The sequence below is a fragment of the Bactrocera latifrons genome, unplaced genomic scaffold (assembly GCF_001853355.1).
Source record: "Bactrocera latifrons isolate USDA-ARS-PBARC rearing strain unplaced genomic scaffold, ASM185335v1 scaffold_464, whole genome shotgun sequence".
In the NCBI taxonomy this organism is placed as follows: Eukaryota; Metazoa; Arthropoda; class Insecta; order Diptera; family Tephritidae; genus Bactrocera; species Bactrocera latifrons.
Genome location: NW_017537117.1, coordinates 173,008 through 185,571, shown reverse-complemented (window position 1 = coordinate 185,571; position 12,564 = coordinate 173,008). Strand labels below are relative to the sequence as shown.

Here is a 12,564-nt window from a genome sequence, read left to right as displayed (position 1 = left end):
GAGCATTACCCCGCCTGTTTGTGTAGCTACTACCCCACTCAATTACCCTTGCATTGAAATCGCTTGCTATGACGTTTGGCGTGACAGTGAGGGCGTCTCTGAAAACAGAAACAGGTTAAARGAACGAATCGATCCGTGGGCTTAAAGTTCGATACTGCGACCGCTTGTCGGCACAAGAAACGCAGTCCCCAATACTTGGATAGACACCGGCACCTTTTTGGGCACTCCCGTGATAGAGAGTGTATGGCGCTGTGTGCACACAAATCTCGTTTTCCTCGTATCGCCGAATAGGAAAGATCGCGGACGAACAGAATGGATTTGTACATATGTCGCGTATGCCCATGTGTGCCGTGTACGGCTACTTCAAATCAACACAAAATTCTTTTAATTCTAAATAATTTCTGAAATTTGTTCGCAAAATTGGTGGTTGTTACAACTTTGAATAAATTCTTGGCTATTTTATGAGCTATTTATTTGATTTTAAAAATAATTTTTATATGAACTAAGGCATATTAACAAAATACCCTATAAGACGGGTAAAAATTAGGTGACTCGTCACCCATAGGTTATCAGTAATTAATGCATTCATTATCCGATAGGTTACTTTTGTTCTAACCTCGGGAAAAAATTCCTATTTCCCCTCTTTAACTACACGTCTGTGTTTATTCGCTCTCTCTTACTTATTCTGCCAAATGCTACATACATATATTTTCTTCCTCTAATTTGAGAACTATCTATTGGTTAGCCATCCGTTATTCAAAATAGCTTGTTTCGTTGCGATTATGCTATGATTTTGAATATTTTATTTTTTAAGATTTTAATTATTTACATTTATATATGGTATTTACTAACAACACCATTTTTTGGTAAAAAGCCAGATATAGGTTTACATTGTTACACTTTGTATAATTTACAATACTAAATACATTAATTTACTCATTCATGATATTCACACAATTTTTTTACGTATGTAAGCTAATTTATTAATATTTTAAATTAAATTAATAGTAATTTAAATATAATAACAGTAATGATTGGGTCCGACTTCAGATTTTTCCCGAAATTTGGAAATATCTGAAATGATTAGAAACAATTACATTATCTTTTGTTGTATTTGTTAAGTATCTATATTAAATTTAAAAAATAAATACTATAATTACTAATACTATATTATTTTAGTTTGTAGGTGCTACCGCTTTCAACACAACTATGACGTTTGAATAATGTTGAATGCACSTTTGGTACAAAATTGTGGTTAGTCTTGCTTTGAAGTAGATAATGTCCAGCACCGTAAGTTTTGTGAAATTCGTCCGCAATTTTAATGAATACAAATTTATACTTTCACGCATATAAATTTATATTCCTTAAAATAAAGAAATAATACCAAATTTAAATCATAACTAATTGTTGTTAACTTACATTCTCCCACTTTATTGTAAATATCATCAATATATTCGCCAAGTTTTGTCTTATGATCTTCAGGTGTTGGTAAATCGCTCACTTTTCCTTCATTCCGCCAACGGACTCGTCCCAATGCGCTTACTATGTGTGCCATTCGYTTTGATGAACTAAAGACAAACAGTTTACAATATATTAAACAATTTTTGGGAACGTTATACTTACAGTAGCTAATTGCTCGTCCGCAAATGCTGTACAAAAAGCTGGTCCATTTTCTGTTACAGTGTTCATCCAACATTTTGTAATATAATTTTAGTTCTGGATTGAAGTGACTGGAAACATTGTTCTTTGTTTATATATGACCATTAAACAAACAATTAACATAATTGTTGCAGTGGTGTTGTTGGATCGTGTTCTGGCGAAGGCACTACCAATGCATTGTTATTGTCCAGGGGAAAGAGTTGAATTCGAATGTTAATTTTTCGGTTATTACTTTGTCGAAACCAAAAAAATATAAACATTAAAAACGCTTTGTAACACCAGGTACATAAAGCCACAATCAATAATAATGGTACTGTTAATCACTTTGCACACATTTTTTACTTACATTAAATGTTCTAACATACATTTTTATATAACATGGCTGCATTCTCTAACATGCACCGCATTTGTTCTTCCTTCAGGTTGGTCAAGAAAAAAAGTACATTATTTCTCAAGTAATTTTGACAGCTGGATACTCATTGTGAATGATCCACATTAGAAAAGCAAAAGAGAATTAACAAAGAAAATAAACGTTGTGCGTATTATGTATGTATGTATGTGTGAAGTAACATAAATATTTTCATTGCGATTTAAGGAATGTAAGTTTTAAGAAAGTAAGTTTTAAAAAACATTTCAARATCAAATCTGTGGCAACTAATCATAACAGCTTATGTCYAAAAAGAGAGTTTTGAGATAATAAAGGTTTTGTGTCAAATAAATTTTGTTTGGTTTTCATATAAAATTTTTAGCCACAGATAAAGATACACATTTATTTAGAACAAAACTGTTAATAATTAAAAAAAATGTTTTATTATTAAATATTCGATGTTTTGTACTTAAGATATTATGAATAAATTCATTGGCTGAAAAATATAAACCTAACTTAACTTAAGCTACTATATTTAAACGAAAAACAATTGGTACTGAGAGTAAGTCCAAATAAGTGATTTAGGTTGAATTAAAAAATGCGGTAGACATGAGATAAGATGATTTTTTAAGCTTTATTAGAAATATAAGAATCAAACAAAAAAATAATCCATAAACAGTTTTTATAAAATTATAAGTTAAATTAATATTAATCCACATTTCGATATACATAATTATTATTAATTATTAATAATTATATTACCATATATAAGATTCATCATTTTCAGTTAGATCAGGGTGAAAATCTAGCGATTTCACTGTACTTTAATTTATATAGAACTCTCTATTTATTTCATCAACTAACGGTAGCATATCTAATAAATCTTTTTTTTTTTTTTTCGTTAATAAGTATTGGGGACTCGTAACATAGTTTTAAATCTTTGATATTCACCCTATTAGTGCCCCGCTTTACTATAATTATAAAATGGAATGGTTCTTCTTCATTGAGCGATTTTTTAAAATAAACTTTCCCAAAGTCTTTTGTAAATCTAAACCACTTGATCTCATTCTAATTATATTTTTGCCGACATCGTCAATTTTCCGCCAAAGTAAATAATTGTTTAGCAGCGTTTCCAAAATCATAAATATTGCTTTGTTGCATTTCGATAACTAAAAACGGGGTTGGTGTATTTTCATTAAGGTTTTTTTTTCTTTTTTTCGATTAGTGCATGGTCGCTATCACACTCCATGTGAGTGTGACCAGGCACTAAGAATTTGTGATCTATTTGCGCAAACATTTCAAACATTGTTGCAACGTAACTATTTTTATTTTGACCTGGACAGCAATCACTATAAAAAACTACGTGTTTTGTATTAGAGACCATATTTTGAAGATGGTTAAAAACACAGGAAGCAATCTCATTTCCTCCTCTTTTTGCTAGAGCTTCATGCCACATATAACATATTGCTTGATTGGTCTCAAGATCATGAACAGTTAAATTGAATGTCCATAATGGTCGTTTGTAAAAAGACAAGGTAGTCCTCAACATTGGTGTTGGAAGGCATTGCTGAAGATCAGAACGAAACAACTTATGTGAAGCATCATTCATAGCTTTTGCCTTATCAACTTTCTTCGCGTCATATGCTTGTTGTGCTTCACTAAGATGATGTGCTTGTTCTGCTTTTAGAGAATCAACCTCTTCAGGTGTAGCAACTGTTACCTTATGTTCAAGTAAGTCGCTTTTGTGGCAAGTATCAAGCTTGGGTTTTTAAATTTCAATCCCATTTGATTAAACAGCCTCGAAAATGTTGTTAACGCCACAGAATGGCCGTATTTCTCGCAATATAAGCGATGCATTGCTGCCACCGATAGATCACTTGGAAGGTAACGGAATGATGTATCACGATGACTAAAGTGCGACTCGTATGATGGAAAACTGTTAATGAATTCAATAATTTCGTTTTGCTTATTAGATGATAATTTTCTGGCATTTTTGTGTCTCCCACGCATATCTGTAAGTCCAGTTCCCTTAATTTTTGCTTCAACAACTGATTTTATGAACTGTTCTGACTCGCACAATGTAAATCTAAAGCATTTTTGGCATACTGATATTTTTTCAGTATTCACCTCTAAAAAATAGTTTTAAGAATAATCTCTTGTTCTTGGATTCACAGCAGTCTTAAACCGCTTAATAGTTTTAGTAGTCTGCAATTCAATCAACGCAGCAACAGCTGCTCTGCGCAAATGGTATGACCCGTGTGTCCAATAAGCCTTATGTATTTCTTTTTGCTGGTCATAAGATATTTTAGAAGCGCAGTTTTTCCTGCAAGCCTCCAATTTACGCAATACCCGCGGAAATTAATTTGCCGGACTTTGAAACGTAAGATTTTCCTTCGTTTCTCAGCTGCTTTGCAAGTTTCCTTGACGATACTGCATTATTCGCAGCGCTTGATGTGTTTTCCTAATACATAATTTCAAGCAATAAATGTGTAAGATCACAAACCTATTTACAATATCATGATTAGTATCCCTTAAAATTGAATTCTGATCAACATCATCTTCATCTACGGTATTATCAGCAACTACTTCATTTTCACAAGAATTAGCAACTGCTGCATTTGCCGTATTATTAGCATTGTCAATAAATACAACCTGCATTTCAGTACTTTTATCAGCACATGTATTATCACTTAATAAAGCATTCAATAACTCTGAAGAAACACTTTCGTTAAAAATATTATTATCCATTTTTCTACGACACTACTCGCGCCAGCACTGTCTACAAACTGAACACAACAACTTATGTTTGCAAAAAAAATTCCGTAAGTACACACTAAAAACAACCTACATGCAGTTAAAGTACTGTTATATTTCAACGGCACTTTAACATAATAGCCTTAGTAGAGTTAAGATGTTTTGCAAAAATGGAGATTTCAAATATCGTAAAAATTAAATTTTGTTATAAGAACGTATGTTCACTTAAGTAGACAAAATTAAAGCAGGTCGTTGTAATATAAGAGCTTAGTTAAATATAAGTTGTTTTTTTATGAGCTATAATTTGAATCGGCTGTTAATTATTCAACTTAAGTGTGTATAAGTTTTAATGCACAAACATTTTAATATTGATTAAACTACCTTTAAAAAAAATTAAGTGGAATTAAGATGGCTAATGTATTATTTTCCAGAAAGACTTAAGTTAAAATGTTAATGCGTATAACTTCATCAAAAATAATATTTTGTAATTGTAATTTGGCTGAGTGCTAGAACATGAAGAGGAGAATTAAAATATGTAATAAAATCAAAAAGCACTTATGTCGGTTTAAGCCGTTATTATTTTTTGCCACCGAAATATACTTCATAATGAATTTAACTAATTTATGATGAATTTAACGATTACTTTAAATTCCGTTCAAGAAACAACTGTTGATTTGATGTTTCTTCGCAAAACCAGGTTTGCCATATTCCCATTTTATTGAAGAAAGTATTAAAAGTTAGTTCTAGATTACTTTAGAGCTGCATACTAGCACAAGTAAATTTACCGCAGGAAAGTTACTTGACCGTTTCTTAAGCGTTTGTTATATGAAGTTTTTACATTTCTTAAGAGCTGGATACTAAGCTAATGAATGAATGTAGAAGGTGCGCCAATTCACAATAGCCATGCACAATATTCATTTGCAATAAATTGACCGAATCAGCCGTTAATATATCACTAGATTCTGCAATGGATGTCCTTGTATATTTCGGAATAGGATTTTTGCAATCCGCAATCGTGTAAAACCAAGAGAATCCACATAATATTTTTAAAGAAATTTGCAATTATTTTATTTAAATAGAATGGAGGAAGTATTCCAAAAGCGTTATCTGGTATATAACATAATCCAATTATAGTAAATTCGTAAGTTACGGCTTTGTACATTTTTCTCAATTCTGAGTATGAAAAATATATATGTATAGATATAGATATATGTTTTTGTTTAAATAATTTGGACTAGATTCTATTTGTAGATATGTATGTATGTACGTATGTATTATCTGATACAAGTGCGATTAAAAATCTATTTATGTTTAAATAATATGCTGTAAGGCTGCGGTTCCTCCTAAGTTGTTCTTTCACATTTTAAATTAACATTATTAGAATTTGTCAATGCAAATAAGAAAAATTTTTTTGTTAGTTGAAGAAATATCATTGTGGAGTATTTCTCCAGCGTACTATGGAATCCGTGTCTTCCCAAGTACTTGTTTTCTGCAGTACCTATCTTACTTTGCCTTAGTGCACATCGTGCAGTTTATCAAAAATTTGTTATCCAACTTCGTCACCTTTGGAAAATAATAATCGCGAAAAATTCGATTAGTATTTTCTTGGGCAGCTGTGTGCGAAAGATTTTCTACTCGATTTGCCCTCCTGCTCTCTGAAAGCACCCGTCAACTGCTCGGTATAAGGGAACTGTGGGACGGCATTTCAAGCTCCTTACGTACAGCTGCAAACGAACCCATTGGTGTTCGGAAAATGCAAACGAACACTTGATACGATGAGGACTGAAGTGTTGCAGCGGAGAGAAAACAGACTGCCTACCTCGCAACTTAGATAGATATATAATGATATTGAGGTAATGCACCGTGACCTAGGGTCTATTGTGCCCTCTCCTATATAACATGACCTCCCAGAGCCCCAGCAGCCTGAATAGTTCCAGGAGTTTGCCGGGCGCTAGTGAGGTGATGTGATCCCTGCTGATGTAGACAGAATCCAGGGCCTTGAGTCTTTTTCCACAGATTGCTGTGCAATCCAGGATTAGGTGCTGGTGTTTCCTGTTCCAGGTCGCAGAACCGGCAGTTAGCACAGGAGACCATGCCCATGTTGGACAGGTGCTTCCTGAGCTTACAGTGCCCTGTGTAGATTGCGACGAGGAGACGAAGTTTTTCTCGGGGGAGGTGGATTAGTTCTTTAAACCTGGAGAGATTGTATCCTCCCAGCAGCAGCTTGGCGTGGCGCATGCTTGCTGCATGCCGCCAGTGCTGTTCTCTCTCCTCCGTGCGAAGCAGCTCCTTAAGAGTGTGGGGTCCTACCGCTAAGCGTTTCTCTGGTCCCAACATCTTGGATGCGGCCGCAGTACGGGCCAGTTCATCGGCCTTCTCGTTACCTTCTACTCCTTTGTGAGCTGGTACCCACATTAGGTGCACCCGATTGCACAAGGACAGGCAACTTACGAGCGACCACAACACGTGATCTAGTAAGCGATGCCCAAAGCAATGGAGCAGACGTTGCATTACCCGAGCATGAACAAGTTCGATAGCAATTACCCGTCTGAAGAACAACAAATGGGCGGGGGCCGATGGATTGCCGCCCGAGCTATTCAAACAAGGCGGCGAAGAACTGATAAGGAGGCTTCTTTGTAAAATATGATCGAACGCAAGCAGGCCCAACGATTAGAAGTTAAGTTTTCTCTGCCCTATCCATAAAAAGGGAGACCCCACAAACGGCGCAAAGGTCTCCTAAACATTGCATATAAGGTTCTATCGAGCGTATTGTGTGAAATAATAAAGCCCACCATCAACAAACTGATTGAACTTTATCAGTGTGGCCTTAGACCTGGAAACTCAACAACCAGCCAGATATTCACCATTGCCATAATTCGAGCTGCTAAACCGAGCAAGTATAGTCTTTTACTTGAGTGATATTGATATCATCGGCTTCAACAGCCGCGCCGTTATTTCTGCTTACTCTAGACTGAATAAGGAAGCAAAGTAACTGAGTTCGGCAGTGAACGAGGGCAAGACTAAATATCTCCTGTCACTAAACAAACAGTCGTCGCATTCGCGGCTTGGCTCTCACGTCACGGTTGACATTCATAACTTTAGATAATTTTGTCTGTTTTGGAACCAGGGTAAACACCACCAACAATGTCTGCCTCGAAATCCAACGCAGAATAACTCTTGCCAACAGGTTTTACTTCGGACTACCCACACTGATCGATTTCATAGACCAAAAATAAAAAAAAAAATTAAATTTGAAATTTTCCACAGTTTGCATCAAAGCTATTTCTTAAAACACCAACAAAACTAACGGTAAATACATTTTTGAGCTATCCTATTCGTAGGGGCTACGAAAAGCGAGAAAAGTGAGACAATAGAAACACGCGGACTGTGCAGTGAAAATAGCTAAAAAATTATCTCTTATAATAAATTAAATTGCTATATAAAATCGTATTTAATCCCCATAAATCGAAATGAGTATTTATACAAAAGGTATACGTTATATAACAAAGTTGTTTTTATGTAATAATATATTGTTTTGTTATTTTAAAACAATTGTTTTATAAGTGCCCTTTGAGTGGGATGTTTTTCTTTATACATCGATTTAAGGTGTACAAAAAGTTGTGATCCCTGTCTCGCCTTCAAATTAAACAAGTTTGTTTATATCAGTTAATGTTTGCTAAGTCTATGCTTTTGATTTCAGCTGGAACTTTTTGCCACTTTCTATTCGTGAATTTTTTATTGTTTTTTATGTTTTTTTTAACATACACATATGTATATAAATATTTGAGCTTTGCTTTTCATTTAAAACTTTGTTTTATACGTACTTTTATTTAGGCACATCATATCGATGTAAACTTTCACGCCTATATATAAAATTATAATATATTTTTGAATTTTGGTGTTTAGAAAATGTGTGTTATCACCGAAGCAAATTTAATAGAGTACTTATTAGAAGTTTCATTAACGCAAAAATTGATATTTCAATAACGCAATTTTTACCCTGCTGTGAGTGCGTTTTATAGCAAAACAGTTATCCTGAGCAAATAAAGGTCTCAGAATCTGATTATCAAGCTCTGATAAAAAAAATTATTGCACCACATTTCTTCACAAATGAACGAAATGAGTCCTCTAATTACCTGTTATCAATAGGAATATGTGGCTTTGATGGCAATTCTGGTCAGAAGTAATATAAACAGAAATTTGAAAATACAAATTTGGAAGATACTAACTTATTTATCACGACATATGTCCCTGTATAATTGATAATAAAATCGCAAAATGATGAAAAGCATAAACAAATTTCGAAAAACTGCACACCTTTGTCCACCCGCTTTTACCGTCATGTTAGAATTAAATTTCAAAAGGAATCAGTTTAATAAATCCTAGATTTGCAGTAGATCCTGCAATTGATTTAACTTCAAATTATTCCTGGTATTATCTCCTTCATCAGTCATAACATCGCTCCCGATGTTGTTCAATATGCAACAGTTTCAATTTCAGAGCTCTAAGAAGAATCTGCTGAGTGAAGCAATAAGAACCTTAAGATGTATCGACTCCATCATACACAATAGAACTACCGAATCGCTACAAATCAGGATTTACTAAAACGATTTCTTTGGAGCTTAGACCCTTTTATCACCAGTCAAATAAACTATCATGCAAAAGTAAATCAATTTTATTAAAATCAGTTTTTGATTTAGTTGAATAATCATCAAAAAACTACCTTTTTTGTGGAGGCGGAGTGGGAAACGGGAGAGGGAGATTTTAAAAAGCTTTGGCAAATGTGCTACGTAGGCAATTGGGAAGTAAAGTCCTCTATCGACGAACAAAAAGCAAACTCTGTAAATCATACATTATTCTCGTTCTGCTATATAATGCAGAGGCATGGACGATGACAACAACTGATGAGTCGACGTTGCGAGTTTTCGAGAGAAGTTTTCTGCGGAAGATTTATAGTTCTTTGCGCATCGGCAACGGCGACATAATGCAACGAATTAAAAGGCAGTGGATGCGTTGACTAGGCCATGTTGTCCGAATGGACGGAAATACTCCAGCTCTGTAGCGATATTGAAAAATCGTGAATCCTACGAATTTTTACATTTCTTGAGAGCTGGATACTAAGCTTCAGCATTGAAATAAGCTCACGTGTGCAGGATTTTTCAGCGTTTCACAGCGTTTTCTTTGTTTGTACTTTCGACTGATTTTTGTTTCTTTATTAACCATAAAGAAGAATTTTCAAACTGAAATTGAATATGTGAACACTTTTCCATATATGTACATACATTTATGAATATATGAATAATATGAGATTTATATTTAAAGAAAGATTATGGTACTTGCGCGTTGGCCACGGCGCATATTGCATTCGATGGAACGATGAGCTGTACGAGATATACGACGACATTGACATAGTTCAGCGAATTAAAAGATAGCGGCTACGCTGGCTAGGTCATGTTGTCTGAATGGACGAAAACACTCCAGCTCTGAAGKTATTCGACGCTGTACCCGCCGGGGGAAGCAGAGGAAGAGGAAGACCTTCACTCCGTTGGAAGGACCAGGTGGAGAACGACCTGGCTACGCTAGGAATTTCCAATTGGCGCCACGTAGCGAAAAGAGGAAACGACTGGCGCTCTGTTGTTAACTCGGCTATAATCGCGTAAGCGGTGTCTCCGACACTTAAGAAGAAGAAGAATATAACGTTTTTATATTCATATTTCAATTTTATACTATAATAAAATCATCTCACAATATTATTGATTGCGCTCTAAAAAAGAACCCTGCCCGAGCTAATACCCGGGGTGACTGAAGTACTTTCGTGTAATACTCCTTTCTGCGTTAGAATATAGAAAATATAAAAATATAAATAAAAATAAGTGGTTATATTTTTCGGATATCATGCACTCACATTGAAACAAAATTTGAGTTTCCTTATAAAATGGATAATTTTTAGTTATTATATCTGTCAGCGATTTCCAATTAATTTTTGATGATACATTATTTTGTATTTTAGGTGACGACTATTATTATTTTTAAAATTTGAGTTTTCGTTATAAAATTGATACATTTTGTTTATAATATCTGTCAGCGATTTCCGTTTATTTTTGATGATACATTGTTATGTATTTTAGGTGACGATGAATATATTATTACCTTTAAAATATGAGTTTTAGATATAAAGTAGTTATATTTTTTGGTTATCATGCACTCATATTGAAACAAAATCTGAGTTTTCGTACTGTATTCGTACTGTATTGAGTTTTCGTACTAAATTGAAATAAGAAAATATCCATATGCAAGAATAGAGGAATTTCAGCGAATAGGTAAAAACCTGCTAAATGTGCAAAATGTGGATTATTTAAAAGTGATTTAATTAATTTGAAGTGAAAAATGTGAATATAGTATGTTTAATGTGGTGAAATAGCTTCTGGAAATGTTCGAATTTTGCGAATTTTTCAATTTTAAGGTCGAATATCTCGTAAACTAAGCGTTTGCGGTACCTATAACTTTATATATTTTTTAATCAAGTGCACTTCCTCTTTCCAACGGTATCTTCAAATCGTGGCGCCAAAGAAATCGGAATTGTGCCAACCTCACAACTCACAATAACCACACAATAGCGAGAGTGGTGATTTCTGTGAGGCCACGAGAATAGGGCTGTAAATATTGTTTAGAAATTTGCTCCGGTATTGCAATTATTTTAATAGGGAATGCATATTTGAGCGTAATTTATATTATAAATACAATTTATATAGAGTGTGTATGTGACAACCAAATACTGGTTGAACTAATATGGGGAGAAATGTGAATGAAAATAAATAATGGAAAGGAGTTTCTGATCGATTATGGTTATGATCTTTCGATAAATAGTGTATATCTTATCGCTTTTTGCTCATCAATAATTGAGCTTTGTTTAAGTCTTTGTTTACGTCTTAAATTAAATACATATAGACTGATCTTAATCTAAAATTAGAAAATTATGTGATTTTTAAACTTCCATAGTGTAATGTGAAATTAGGTATGTAACACACAAATCATATTTTGAATTAACGGAAAAATCGGGTTGTGAAATTAGCGTTTTAAGACAAGGTCAATTAGTTTAATACTTATTTTTTTGTATGCATCTTAGGTCGTGTGCCAACAGTTAACATTTTTCTATTTGTTAGTTTGTATGTATATTAAAACAAATTTTACATTTTATTGTGCGGGCTGGGATGTACAATAGCATCCCCGACTTCGGGGTTAAAATAGGTATCTAGGAATAGAAGAGTTTCTCCAGGTTAAGAAAAATGTAAAAAGCTGTCAATTCAATTCAACTAATTAAACTATTGATGAACTTAACACTTATATTTCAAACTTTTATATCCACTAATATTTCACTAATTCGTTTCTAATCATGTATTGAATATTAAATAGTGTAAAAATAACTTTTATTCCACATTAAATTTTAGTTGAAATCCGTTTTTCTACAATAAGGTTGCAAACGAGCAAAAGGCTGGGATTTAGAATAGCATCCCCGGATTCCGGGAATAAAATAGGTATCACTGGAAAAGTGATGTTGTTCAAAACAGATGAAAATACACTAGCATATATTTAGAATTTTGCAAAAAATAGCATTTTTTAAAGTGAATTTGTGGAAAAATTTRTGAACCGATTTTTATAAAATATTATTTAAAACAAAGTTCGATAATTTAAGCATACATGCGTGTTTAAAATTTTCCATTTGGTTCTCTCGTTTAGGTACGGCGAGCCAAAATTAACCGGCGCGATACTAAACACAACCCGTG

At 33.8% G+C, this 12,564-nt stretch overlaps 1 protein-coding gene across 2 annotated transcripts in view; it reads left to right on the top strand.

Moving 5' to 3' along the window:
* Window positions 1-11,679: 11,679 nt before the first annotated feature.
* Window positions 11,680-12,564, top strand: part of LOC108973171 (protein trapped in endoderm-1) — an 80,489-nt gene continuing 79,604 nt past the window's right edge. For both annotated transcript variants that reach the window (XM_018940237.1, XM_018940238.1), the window contains exon 1: window positions 11,680-11,795. The gene's annotated coding sequence lies outside the window, so the exon portion shown is untranslated. The remainder of the gene's footprint in view (window positions 11,796-12,564) is intronic.